Raw genomic sequence first — 14637 nt, 5'->3', positions numbered from 1 at the left:
CCATCCCTTGCCCTGAGGAGCAGCAGTGAGGGATTGGTGTGAGTCTGGTGCTCTGACAGTGCAAAGGAGTTTGGGTTTGCCAAGGTGGTGGCTGACGGGAGCCATGCAAGCCAGCTGAGGGCTGGTAACACCTCTCTTCACCGTGCCCTCCCTCCCACAGAGGCAAGCCATCATCCCGTTGTGCTTGCTGCATGCTGGAACCTATCTGTAGGGATGCTCAGCCCAGTGGGTTCCCAGCTGTCGCAGCATCCCAGAAGCCACTGTCAGCAAGCTGCAAGGCTGCTGGAGGTGAGCTGCAGAAGCCTGTGAGAGGGACAAACATTGAACTTGATTGTCTTGTGTGGTTTTGCTGCTGGCACGCAAGGAATTTCTCTGTTGATCCAGAAAGTTGGGGAGCCTTTGCTCCATTTTGGAACTGGAAGGAGCTAATCCACCCAAAGACACTGTCTGTGCAGAGCAGTTGTAACCCCTCATAAGTTAAGGCAGGAAAGTGATTGCTTCCACACCTTATTTCTCAATAGCTTCTCTGTGCCAGCAAGCCCAGAGAGATGGGCATAAATATTTTCAAAGTAGTCGTGACTGGAACAAATTACCAAGGTCCAATTACTCAAACCTCCCTGTGGCATTGCTAGGGGAGGTGTATGCTCCCGATCAGGTGATGAAGGACTAGCTGTTCCACCACCCAGCCTCCTCCCAGTGTCACCACCACTCCTTCTGCCCAGCAGCAATGGGGATTAAGCGAATGCTTACACGGTGTTAAGCAGCTGAGTGGATCTCGCAAAGCTCTCCTGGGATCCATGATGAAGCAGGGCTCTGGCAGTTCCTGACTGTAGCCAGAATCACACGGGAGTGTGAGTTTAGATATCTCTGATTTTACAGGGGATATGTCAGCGGATAAGAAGACGTGCCACTGAAAGGTGATTTTGTTACGTTTATGCCTTTCTGAGCCAAAATTTAGTTCTAAGCACTGATGTAATTTTGTATCCTCAGCCCTGAAGGCAGTCTTTAAAAAACGATTTTCCCCTGTGCCCTGACACTATTTTTTTGCCTTTCAATCATGTCCTTATGACAGAACAAATACTGGGGTTGACCTTTGCAATGTGACATAATAATATGTGACTTCTTTATAGCTGTTTTCATCCAAAATGCTTGGCATGCTATGAATCTGATACTGCAACTGCTTACCACTGGGCTTAGCACTCACTGCTCCAAGCAATCCCTGGGGAAGCCAAAGGAGCACTCGCACACAGAAGTGCTGTACCTGGTATTATCTGCAGGAGCAGGCCCTGGATAAATGTAGCACATGTCTGTGAATAGCCACATTTTGGAGAGAGAAAGCCTTGGCCTCTCATTTATGATCTTTATTCACTATCAGAGTGCCATGCCCAACACTAACATGACAGCCTCCCCGCCTCGGCTAAAATGTCATGGCAGGTAGTTCTTGGATCGTATTTATAGCTATCGTCTGCATCCCTGTTGCTTCTTTTTATTATTTTTTTCCCAGCCCTGAAAGCATGCTAATTAATAAACTCCCTTAGCTTATCCTGCACCATTTGATCCTGCAGAAATCACAGCATTTTATCTTATTAGCAAGTAGGAATTAAAGAATTAAAATTACTCCAGGGGAAAAAGTAACAACCAGTTTCCCTATGCATCCCTTCTGAAACAACCTTGCACAGTGCCCTCAAAAACCCCCAGCTCAGGCCCCTTGGGTTGATGGAGGATGGGAATCCCAGACCAGCAGAAAAAATACTTTCTTCTTTGCTGTTCGTGTTGTGAAAGGGAGAGCCCAGTTAGGTGCATGGAGAAGAAGAGTCCAGCAGTAAGATCCCAGCCTTGGACTGGGCTGCAGGTCCCTTCCATGCTACCAATGTCCCCTGCCACCATAGGAAATTCTGTTAGTCTTTCTGTGCCTCGGTTTCCTGTTGTTAAAAGGTGATCCCTGCTCACCTTCACTGAGGAGATTCACAAGAAAAAAAAAAGATTGCAAGGGACACAGCCATTATGGTGTTGGGAGACAGGTAAGTACCTTAGAAATACATAGGGAACCTGTCAGCTGAGACATTTGTACTGGTTCAAGGAGAGTGAATTTTGGAAATCCTCAGTAGTTGGGAAATGCAAAGAAGGAAGCAGGTAGGATCCTTGCCCCCACCTCTGCTTGGTATGTTCAGGATGGGCAGAACCAGGAGGGAGACCTGTTCCACCTTCTTGGTGATGGGAAGTGATTAAATGTGGGGATGGAGACCCACTAACCACCAGCAGGTATCTACACGCTTCACCGTTGTTTGCCATCGGTAGAGCACTCCATCCCCCCCGCCCTTAAAAAATAAATTCATTAGGAGCAGAGAGGGCTGGAAGGGATTCCCTGGATCATCAAATCCAATACCCTGTTGCATCAATCACATCAGATTTATCTTTTTCATAATCAAGCACCACTATTAAATGTGCTCCTAAGGGAAGACAATCCCAGAATCTCATTGCTTTAGCTCATAGATGCTTCTAATTTCCAGTTTATGCTTAGTCATGGCCCGTTTGTTAAGCAGCAGGTACCTGGCACAGAAGCAAGAAATTTAACACAGTTTTCTTAAAATAACCATCCAGAAATCCTATCTGCAAAAAAAATGCTGATGTTGCAAAAGGGAACGTGCAAGGTCAGGTAATGATAATGTGGAGGCCTGAGTTCACACTTGCCTTTGCCTTGTAGTACAGACTTTACATAATCACCCGCCGTTAATCTTGTATGATCCAGTTAAGGTACAAGGCGAAAGTACTCACAGAACAAAGGAACTTCTTTGCTATTCTTCTCTACGATATTCATTGTGTAACCCTGTCTCTTTTGCCAGGTATAACTAACACTGAGCTATACATTTGACTATTTTTCCCTTTCTTGGCAGGCTTTTCCATGCCATTTATTGCTTTACTGTACAAGCCATTACCTGCACGGTGTCTTTGAGAAGTCAGTGAGTTGCATTTCCCCATTTTACAGGTTAGGAAACGAAGCATACAGCTATGGGTCATATCAACCCATAGAGCTGCAAGGGCAACTTTCCTCCTCCGAAATGCCCCTGCTTTCTTCAGTGCAGCCTTATTCACTCCAAACCATGCAGTTGGTACCCAGCCAGAGGAAAGGGGCTGGTGCAGCAGTCTGCCTTGTGGCACATGGTGTACGTTGCATGCCATGGAAATGACGGGATGCTCTAGAGCCATGACTTGCTGTACAGCTTGTCCGGTTACTTAATCAGAGTGCACAGTGAATGGGCGGGGAGGAAAAATAGGTAAGTATAGGCTGAGGTGCAAAATCCCTGTGTTACCCTGTAGTTGTGACCCGGCCCTTGGAGGCCAATGGCACGGGGAGTTGTACATGCTTAGGGCGGGTCACTGCCGCGCAGCACAGCCGGAGTGACTAGGGAGGGGGGCTCATTCGCCAAAAACGGGTTTGCAACTAGGACGCTGCAATCCCGTGTTTGCTTACTTAACTTGGCAGGTATTCAAGTGAAACAGGCACGGAGGGGAGGTGTCAGAGCTGATCTTGGTACCAGCGTGTGGGATTTTGACTTTCTATTTCAGTGCTCCTGTTTGGAAAAGAAATACACTGAGAAACCCCCCCCTCCTTTTTTTTTTAAGCACCGTTTAAATGTCATAAGAATCATACAGTGCCCACCTTAATGTTCCTAACAAATTAAAATATTTTATTAGTCTATAATCTGAAAATCATTACCGTGGCTACTATAAAAACCCAAAGCTCTCCAGAGAGAACAATGTCAGCGGATCTGAAATGTATGCAAATATATTTCATTGCCATAAAGGTACCAGGGGTCGGACAGGCAGCCCCCAGCCCCGGGGCGACAGGCTGTTAGCGTGGGAGGGAATAAAGTGCATCTCACAGTGGGGAGGGAGAAAGCGGATCTCTTGGCTGGTTTTCCTGGGGTTTTGCCGGGTGAATGCCTGGGGCTGTGCCTGCCTGGTTTGGATGGTTTCAGAGGAAAGCGTTGGTGCCGTTCCCACGCACCTCCCTCACTGTGAGGGTAGGAAAGCGCTCCAGACGGCTCACCCCCGTCACGGATGAGCTGCTCTGAACCTCTGGCCTCATCCTGCTAATGCAGACAAGGTGGGTGCCTGTTCCCCTCCAGCATCCACATGCCCCTGGTGCCCCCTTCCTCCTGCAGATGACTCTGGATGTGTCCCTCCGAATAGGCAATGCCTAACGCACGGCAGGCAGGGGACAGCTGCATCCAGCTCTGAGAAAGCAGCCCACTGCCCCAGGCAGCCGGCACTCGAAGAGGCTGGGTGACAAAGTACCCCCTGCTTTGGCTGGGTGACAAACTAGCCCCTGCTTTGGCCAGGTGACACCAGACACTCCCAGAGCAATGGCTTCTGAGCTGGTCCCTTGCCTGGCGCAAAGTCAGTGGGCTTCTGCTGGTTGCTTCTCACCGGCTTGGGCAAGTGTCAAATGGTTCAAAGATTAATTACCGTTTAACCGGCTGTGTTTCCATTTCTGCGGAAGGCTGCAGTGGAAAAGACAGAAGTGCTGGGATAATTTACCTTGGTATTACACAGCAGATTACCCTGTACTTACAAGGTCACCAGTTACCACGTAATTAGACCTCCGACACAGGGAAGTCCACAATAGGTTTCCAAACCACTCTTCTTCCCGGTGTCAGCGAAGCAAAGAGACGGGAGCAAAGTGCAGACTGAAACCTCATTAGGTGCATTTAAAGCTGTTAAATAGTTTAAAATTCAAGCTGGGGGAGGTGCAAGGAGAGGGCAGCAAGGCCACCTGTACCTGTCAGTGAGAGGGAGGAAAAAAATCCAGAGCAGTTTGCCTAGGAAACGCAGGAAAGCCAAAACAGAAAGAAGGGCTTTGGGGGAGCTACGTGTGCCAGGCGGCTGGGGGCTGAACGACAGCAACGGCTGCTGCTCTTCAAGCTTCATCAGGGAGAGGTTTACCGGTGGTGGACTCTGCTGAGCCACATTGCTGCACGGCCTTTGGGTCCTGCCCCGTGGGGTGGTGTCCGTGGGGCCATGTGGGATGCTGCAGCAGGGATGCCCCGTGGGTCAGGATGAAGGGTAGGCAGCAGGACACCCGACCCGTGCCTGCTGCCTCCCTGCTTCTTCCTCCAGACTGCTGTCCTCTGTTTTTCACACACACCCAAATCAAACACCTACTCACGGGGCATTTCAAAGAATGACAAATGCCTTTGATTATCGAGCACAAATTCCAGTAGCAGCTCATAGCACCTCTCAGGTGGCTAATAAAGCACTGAGCCTGTTCTGATCAATATACAGCAAGTGTTGCTGTAAAGTGAGGTTGTGCCCACCCCAGGCCATGTTGCATTTTGTCTTCATAAACCCTGTCCTCTTCGAACCAAGCACAGTCCCTTGTAGGGTGACAGCTCCTCGGCAAGGTTGTGGCTTTCAATGTGCCAGTGAAACAAATGCTCTTCCGGGGCTATCCATGTAACGAACCCAAGTCATTATTTTAAATACTCTTTTATTACACAGCCATGTGTCCCTGACTCAGCCCCACAAAGAGTGTCTGTAAGGTCAGCTTCTGGAGAGGTGCAGCAGAAACAAAGACAGTGTGTAGCAATTGATTGCTGAGGATGGAAAGAGCTGTAGAATGACCAGAGTGGGGAGATGTGCTACCTGACTGCAAATATTTACAAAGTCGTGAGCTTGAAGGTTAGAAAACATTGAGGGAAGTACATAGAAGTTAGCACAGGGCTGATGCGGTGAGGATGAGGCTGGGGAAAATCAGTGTGGCAAGCAGGAAATTTCCATCATGTAGGCAAGATTTGCTTGTGCTTTCCTGAGGGAGGCTGTGGGTTGCCCGCTGGGATATATGGATTGGCACCCATCAATACCTTAGCAAATCCTTTAGGGCGCTCTCTCACAAAGGAAAGAAGGCAGAATTAAAATTAATAGAGTTTTTTTTTCAGCTCTACTCTTTGCACTGTAAAGCTGTTTTCTACGCAGACATGCGTGTCATTGCCTGTGCATGCTGCATACACATACCTAACGCCTTTGGACTAGAGCGGCTTATCCAGAGGCAGTGAAACCAGCCAAGGCTTTAAGCCCAGCATTTGTAGTCACGTTTCTCCTTGAAGTAAATGCTCCAGCAATGACATAATTGAGGACTGTCCTGTCTGCTCAGCATATGTCTGCAAGGGTCATTCATCCTGTCAGACACTGCAGAACATTAGTGGTTTCTTTAGACTCACTCTCTCCTTCCATCCTTCCTCTTGTGGCTAGCCCTAATGCAGAGCTGGTGGCTAGAGATGCCTCTGGGAAAACTCACCCGGTTCAGAGATCTGACCATCAAGAAGCAGTCCTGTATTGCGGCAAAACCAGTCAGATGTGTCCTACCGGGTCCTGGCTTTGTGAAATGGTCCCAGTGGGGCTCACTGGGGTGGAGCGTCTCACTGACTGCAGGAAGGGGAGCAGAAGGCAACTAACAATACCTGCGGTGGCCACTTAGTGCTTGAGGGCTCTTACGGCATCTGGGAACCAGGTTCCTGTGTTTGTGGGTTTGCTTATTTATTTGTGCTCCTGGCTAAATAAAGTAGGGAGGAAGAATTTTAGCACAGTGGTTAAAATGCATGGGGCTTCAGCAACTCTGTCCTACTCAAGGGCATCCAGAAAACTTGATAAAGAATGGAGGGAACTTCAATGCTCAGAAAGTTGTAGGTGGGAAAATAGAGTAGAAGAGATTGTAATGCTTGATTCCTTCAAATTTTCAAATTTAGCTTGTTTTTCAGCAGAATACTGCAGCCAAACCCTAGCCTCACCTTCTGTACGTGCCACCATTTTGGCTATCACTGGTTTTAATTCTGCCACTTCCCAGTGCTACTGCTGCTGCTCCCCCATCGCAGCTGTCCTCATCTCTTCTGTACCTCCCTCTCTTTGGCTGTTGTCACCATCTGCAGCCTCTCCTCTGCGTGCCACACCATCTTTTGACAGGGATGCTTCAGGCAGGCTTGGGAAGGACATGTCTAGGGGAACCTCCTCTATTTTAGGTCTCAGGAAGTTTAGCCATTAGCATCTTATATTCAACGTTTCTCTACAGTGGCCTAACTCATGGCGGGGGTGGGTGGGTTGGGTTTTTTTCTCTGCCGGTGAAATGCATCTTTTCATTCAGCAGTGCCAGAGCTGGCACAGCTTTCCCACTGGCACTGATGAGTCTAATCACATCATTAGTAGGTGTGACACTGCAGCCTCCGATGATGAGCTCTTTATTTTAACACGGCTTGCGACGTGTTTGTCTGAGATGCCATCTGTGCCTGCGCTGCCTTCATTAGAAGAGAAAGCATATGCATCTTCTGAGATTGTTCTATATTTCTGTGATGTTTCCCTGCTGAGAAACCACTGTTCAACTAGAGGGTGAGAACTTGTACCTGAAGGAAAGCACCATCACCCAAAATGCTTAAACAGGCCAAATAAACCATTAGGAAGCACACCATTGGGAACTGTCCTCAATTGGCCTACAGGAGACTGGCTAGAAGGAACAATCCAGCTATTTCATTGCTGAAAGTTTTTCATCTTGGTGAAGCACTAAAGTCCCATCCTCTAATCTAAAGTACTGTAAGTTTTCAGGAAACCAAGGAATGGATTTCTATTCTAAAAAGACTTTTGATTTTTGTGCCTCCATATCATGCTGTGCATAAGAGTCTCCGGACTGCCTGTCCAGTTTTTATATACAAAAAATACTATTAAGATTTGTGGGCTCAGCTATATATTTCTATAGATGCCCCTTGATCAACCAACAGGCAGCATGCTCACAGCGTTTCACTGCTACTTAACAAGACTCACAAATGACAAACCAGGCAGGAGCTGCCAGATCATGGTCCAGCTGCACGTAAAGAAAGGGACTGCTTCTATAGGGAGTTCTCATACCCTGCGTTGTATTGAATTTTTCTGTATGCTGCCAGGCCCATGCTCAGTGAATCTGACGTTAACAAGAAATAGATTTCCAAACAATCTAGCCTAATGAATTTTGAATATTATTATGATTAATGCCAAGGCAGTTGAACTGATTATCCAGCATCCAGAAGTTAAGTAATGGAGCCTTATCTAAATCATGTATAGTCGTCAGTCAGGAATGGCTCTGACTGCAGACAAAGACAGAGCATTATTGTTACCTAGAGGGGAGTCACTGTCAGGACAGAGAGAGAGGAACGATGGAAGGGGAGATTATGAGATACCAATCTGAAAGCATTTTAGCACAGAGTGATCACACATGCAAGTGCTTTATTGGTCCTATTTCTTAAGATGCATTTCTCAGGCCATTTTGAGACTTTACTTTCATACTGTCAGGTTAGGATTTATTGGGCAAATCTTCCTACTTTCCGAAGCCAGAAACTGAGCTAATTTTCATTCTCTGCATCGCCAAAAGAGTGGAATCCTAATGGACGTGTTTCTTGTATCATGATGGTTTAACTTAGCCTCTATCTGATTAGCTTTTGCGCTATTAAAGACTTCTTGTAGTATTACCAGCTCACTGCAAAATGATAATGCAGATCAGTCACGGACAATTTCTGTTGGTACTTGCAGTCTTTGCAGGCTACAGATCCCCTTTGAAGTTGGAACCAGCTGACAGCTGTGCTGTTTCATGGGTGTTGCATGTCTCTGAGCAGGCCTGTCCTAAAAAAGACTGTGGTGTGGTGCCTGGGTCTTCAGCCTGGTGGAGATAAATTGGTAAATCCGTACGGTTCCTGACAAACTGACTATCTGACGGCTGTAGTTTGAATAGGTTTAGTGGCTTCCCAGCCTATGCTGTTATCTGGACAGTGACCAGGAGAAAGGTGGCTTAGTTAGTAGCTTTTGAACAGCCCAGATGCGGTGCCTGTATTGTGACTGTGGTGCAAAAGACCACGAGGCCACCATCTGCGTGCACCCCCCTGCACAGCCACCCAGCGCCAACCCACAGCCAAGCAGTGGGACTCCTGGGAAGGTATGGGGTGTCCCATCAGTGAATCCTTCCCCACTTTCCTCAGCAGTCTGAGATAGTGTGGGGTCTTGTTGTTCTGGGCCACAGGAAACTTTCAGTAGGTGGCCCGGGGATCAGGAGGCTGGTCACCTTCATCTGGGAAGGCTCCAGCAGCAACTCGTTAGGACAGGGGTTTAGGACGTGCTAGGACCTGGTGGTGGCCTCGCTGACCTCTTTACTAGGTGCTTTGCAAACTACAGACTGCTCCCACATCTGCCCAGCTGGAAGGGGCACGGCTGGGGTTTCTCACAGTTTATGTCCTGGTGTGGGAGATCATAGCTTTTCACATGACTTTTTTTTTTTTTTTTTTTGAGCATTTACTTACACAAAAAGGAGAAAGTGGCCTTTGTTCCTCCACAGGTGGTTGTGCCGCCCTTTCCTAGCCATCGGTGCTGCTGCTTTGAGTTCTGGAAAGAAAAGGGGAGGGGTGAACACCAAACAGATTATTGGCAAACATAATTAAAAATATATGTGCGATTACTCCTCTGTTTCCCTTTTCTTAACCATCCTCTGCATTACCTCTGGCGTTTTTAGATGGCAGATAATATAACTGAGAGGACTCTTGGGTACAGGCAGCTCTTGGAGCAGCAGTGATTTATCTCAGGCCGTTTTAAGGTAGCAGAATTTACCTCTAGCTACAGCCACCCCTCCATGTCTGCCCCCCCTCATTTGCATAAGTAATTGGCAGCTTGTTAACGGCTCATTAGGAATGCTGAAAACCGTGGGATTAAAACACATTCAGTGGAGCAGAGATGAGGGGAAGGGGGAGAAAGGCTGCTGTCCCTGCTTGCAAAATACACCGCTTGGTTCAACGTGAATCAGAATTACAGGTCATAAAGCAACTAGATTGTTAAATGAAGTAAGGAAAAACAATGTCAATGGCAGGCTTTATTTTTAGACTCATGTTTAAACACAGTATGTGCATCTGGGGGGAACAAACAGTCCCTTGCCAAACAGTCCTACTGACAGCAGGAAGGTCTCACCCCCTTCTCAGCTTCACATTAACCCTGCCTGGTCAGTCTTTCCTGCTCCTGAGAAAGTCCATCTGGCTCCTTACATCACCTCACAACGGGGACATTTGGTTCCTCTCCCCGTGCTTTATCTGGGCGAGTCCAACCCTCTCCTCTCTGGCAGCAGGTGACCTCCATCTCCCTTGCTTTGGGCAAGGCTGGGACACCCAATGCAGCTGCATGCAAGTAGGAGAAACAGCTACAGGTTGCTTTATGCATTCTGTAAATCTCCAAAACCCTTCTGTGATCCCTTGCAAACTGCTGTGCGGTGTCTTCAGTCACAGGCATGCAGGCGAGCAGGCAGCAAGCCCCATGCTGCCGCAATGCCGGAGCCTGCAATAGAAGAAATGGTGGTGGAGAAAGTGAGGGTTAGGAGAGGATCAGATCTACCATTCCCAGAAAAGGAGCATACACATGTGGAGTGCTGCATGGCAAGGACAAAATAAGTCAAGTAAGTAGAAAAGTTTGGCAGCAGTTTTTCATTGTTTACTGACTGTTTTTAAGCTCGTGTTCAGCACTGGCTGTCACAGCAGCCACAGCAAAGGCACAAGTACTGAAGGCAAGGGCAGGGTTGTGCTGAGAGTTTGCAGTGGCAGCTTTTGAACCACTTAGAAGAGGCTCAGCCTGGGGGCTGGTACGGCCTAAAGTGTGATGCCTTTCAGTCAGGAGAACACCTTGGGGATCTTTTGAGGCCAGAGTAATTCTTGCAATGGTGCACTCTCAGATATAGCTAAAACCTTTCTTTCTGGATAAGCTGAAAGGAAATTACAGGTTAAATACTTGGGAATCGCATCCAGTCACAACTTGCAGTTAAATTCATCTACCTCTGATGTAAACTACTTGGGTACTTAAGAGCCTTAGTAAGGTGGCAGTTAAAACTATGAACTGCAGGACAGCTAATATTCAGCAAAGCTCAGCTCTGTCTGGCATGTCAGAGTTAATCCCTTTGCTTTGCAAAAGGTGCCCAGGAAGCTGTCAGGACTCACACAGGCAGAATACAGGCACATCTGATAGGGAGACCTCTCTCCGTGCTGCTGGACCCAGCACTGGAGGCAGGGAAGGAGTGTCTCCTCCTGGATCCCTAGCTGTGAGCACGTACTGCCCTTTGCCTCAACCCTGAGAAGCCACCTTCTCATGCCCTAACCCACTCTGACACACTTCAGCTCACAAAGGCGTGCTCTACAGCCGTTTTGTTTGTTTTTTCTCCAAGAGCTCAACTTAGCCAAACACAGAAGCTCTTCCTGCTTCTTGATTGCATTGCTTCTTTTTTGCCCTTGTGTCCTCTTGGGTGACCCAGCCACCTGTGGCTCTTATTCATAAAAGTCCAGAACTGCTGAATAACACATCCTGCCCGCAGCAGGAATCAGTGTGTTCTGTTGGGGACATACATCTGGCTGCTGGGGGAAGGGTTCAGAGCTAAGTGTCTTCCAGGGATCACCTAACTCCTAGAGTTGATGTCTAAAGGACGTATGTTCTGGTGCAGCCCAGCCTGGGATGACAGCCAGGTCTGCAATTAAAGAAGATCCCATGTCATCCCTACCTATAGCAGCAGGAACAGAGACGGCAATCAAAAAATGTGTGTCTTATCACTAAGTTGAGTGGATTGAATGTTGAGTGGATTTTCCTGGAGAGAAACAGTGCCAAGTGCTCAACTACTGCTACGTGATTCTGTACAAACTCAAATGTCTGAGCTTCCTGCATATAAAAGGGAAGTTCAAATAATGCTGCACCATGTGAAGAAACCTACAGTGGTTCTTGTGACTCCAAGGCAGGAGCAGCAGCAGAGCCTCCCTGAAGTATGCCAGGAACAGGAAGAAAGCTCTCAAATGACCTTGGAAAGCAAATGTCAAATGACCAAAGAAAACAAAAGCACTGATTTATTTTTTATTTTATTTTGAAGTCGAGAAGGAAACGGTACAAAAAGGAAAACTAGACACAGCCAGTATGCCAGGGACAAAATTCCACTCTTAGCTGAGATCCATGAAGCAACCTTCATCTGTGAGCATGGAGGGGATGGCTCAGTGCTCTTCTCTGAACTCTACTTTGGGCTACAGTGCTGGAGCTAGTATGTGAGCTAGGAGGGGGAAAACAGGGCTGCTCACCGAGAGGTGCCTTTAACGTGTTAGTGTCTGGATTCCCACCAATCCAAAGTTCTCACGAGGGCTCTTCATCCCTCTGGTTTTGATTTCCAGGTATCTCTGTTAGTGACCCAAACTGCGGGTATATGGCACAGTCTCCACTGAACACTGCTGTTCCACTACCTGCTGCTGCACTGTCAAACTCATTGGGGATAACATGTGATCTTTTCCCTTCCTAATCAGCTGGATGTCATTCAGAAAGCTGGGACAAGGAGAATTTTTTCCCCAGACACCAGCTTTCCTTGGTAGCAGACAAACCTCAAGCCTTATAATACTACTTGTACATAGCACTTATATAGCTTTACATCGTCCAAGTGCTGTACTAGCATTAAGTAATTATCTCTCTCCCTAATGGCCATTAACGCTGCCCTTTCATGAACCTCCCCCAGCTCCCTGAGGTTCATATCTAATACAGCAATAAGCTGCTCAAAGGGAGTGGCTGGTTATCTTGCGAGTCTACAGGCTTGGATGTGTAATGAGGCTTCAGAGCAGAGGCCAGGTGCCCTGAAGTATCAGAAGGATGTGGCTGTAGACCAGATCATGCACTTGGGAATATCCATTAGAAGGGGATGGAAACAAGTAGGTGACACTGTGATCTTGAAATGGAGACAGAAGAAAGAAACTTTGGCTGCTCAGAGGATACACACTGATTGTTCTATTTATTACCAGGATAGTACTGCAAGCTGAAAGAGCAAAGCAGTGGGAATAACATGTCAGTGTGGGCACAGGGTGTTGATCTAGGGAGAGAAAGTTAGAGAGCTAAAAATGTCAAGCAAAGCTAGACAGCCATGGCAATGGGATAAAGAGGCCAGTCTGCGGGTCTATGAAGCATTACAATAACAAGGAGAAAAAGCAAGCTTGGCAGCATCATAGGATTTTAAGAGAGAAACAGAAGAGGATTTACTTGCCTTATTTGCTTGAAAACAAATCCTTCTTTCAGGTTGTGGAGCATCTCCAGGGTAGATGTTGCAATGTCACTATTTGAGGACATTTCACCGTTAGGGACCTTTAGAAGATGAACCTGTTTGATGGCTGGGCTCCCCCATCCCTGGCTCGCAAGGGAAATGAAGGAAGATGGGGTGGGAAGATGACATGACTGTTCTAGAAAAGACTCGGAATTAGCATGCTCCTGACAAACAGTCCTACATGGTCGGTTATTTCTGAAACCTGCCAGGCCCAGCTCTGAGAAAACAGGGGCTTGATGGAAACAAACTTTCAGCTTCTCTTTAAAGGCACGATAATGATTCTTTCCAAAGCCAAGGACATGTCATGTAAACTAGCTTTGCAAAAGAAAAAAACCAGCATCCTTTTCTTTTTTTTAGCCTGATTTAATAGCGTCATTTTGTTTTATGCTTCTGGCAATGGCTGGTCCTGTAAAAGAAGTACATAGCCGTGGGAATCACATGCAAGTCTACAGTGGCATAACACAGATCACAGTCACTACATGTTATGGAAAGGATTTCTGTCACCCTGGACACACTCTACTTCCTATGGCATCAGTAGCACAATCCCTCTGTGCTCAGCTCTAAATTGTTTTGCTACATCAGCAAATAACAGAGTATGGCTGACTGCAGACCAGGAAGACTCAACTTTTAGAGTTCACTTACTATACAGCTTCAGAGCAGGGCTGTTCCCTGCCTTCCTGCATCTGGTTTGTTCGTGCATCTCTTTGGTTTTGGGGTGGGGGGGAATTTTAATCCTAATCCGTTTGTGAGGGAAGCAGTAAGGGATAGTCAAAGGCAATGCTTTAAAATGTCATTGTGTGCTAGGCTAGACATTGGAGTGGTTTTATGGTACAGTTTAATTTATGCCTGCTCTGCTTATAGCTAGTAAGTGCAAGACTTAATATTTGCTCTCAAAGATGTGGCACCGTGTCTGAGATGCAAAGAATACCTCTGCATAGAATACCTTCTTATCTATGAGCAGAGCTGAGCCATACTATGAGATCCACATGTTTCTGGGTGTTGCTTGGGTTGTTTTTTTAAAAAAATTAATTTGTTTATTAATTATTAACAGATTAATATTTAGTAAAAGATATGTCTCACATAGCATAGAGGGCTGGGAGGAATGCTTATCCAGTCCCTGGACTCAATCATATGAGCTAAGTCAAGACTGTGTTATCACATCCTTGGGACAACCGTGGACTGTGTATGTCACTTTACTGGCAGTTCTTTACCAGAATGTGTCTGGAGGAGATCAAAGACCTCGACTTTATTTTAGCTTATTAGAACTGAGATGGGACTACCGGCCTCTCTGCTCTGCTTTCAGGACCAGATCCTCAAGTGGTGTAAATCAGGGCCCTCCCATCAAGAAATACTGCTGCAATACTGTTTGTGTAAGCTGAGGACCTGGTTTGTAGGTTCTGAACTGCTGTAAGAGCTGTTCAAAAGGGAGTTAACTGTGCTCAATGCATTGCACTACCTGTAATCTCAAATGATCCTGCAAGATTCAGGATATTGCAAGTGTAGAGAGCTTTGCAATGAGTAATCATTTTGACATTGCT

General features: G+C 46.9%; 1 protein-coding gene across 5 annotated transcripts in view; it reads left to right on the top strand.

The window, feature by feature from the left end:
• The window catches only part of NTRK3 (neurotrophic receptor tyrosine kinase 3), a 219326-nt gene that overhangs the window by 199528 nt on the left and 5161 nt on the right, over window positions 1-14637 (top strand). The window lies entirely within an intron of this gene.

This window comes from Leptosomus discolor, chromosome 11 (genome assembly GCF_034619465.1).
Source record: "Leptosomus discolor isolate bLepDis1 chromosome 11, bLepDis1.hap2, whole genome shotgun sequence".
Lineage (NCBI taxonomy): Eukaryota > Metazoa > Chordata > Aves > Leptosomiformes > Leptosomidae > Leptosomus > Leptosomus discolor.
Note: the sequence above shows the minus strand (reverse complement) of the source record. Positions and strands in the feature narration are given on the sequence as shown.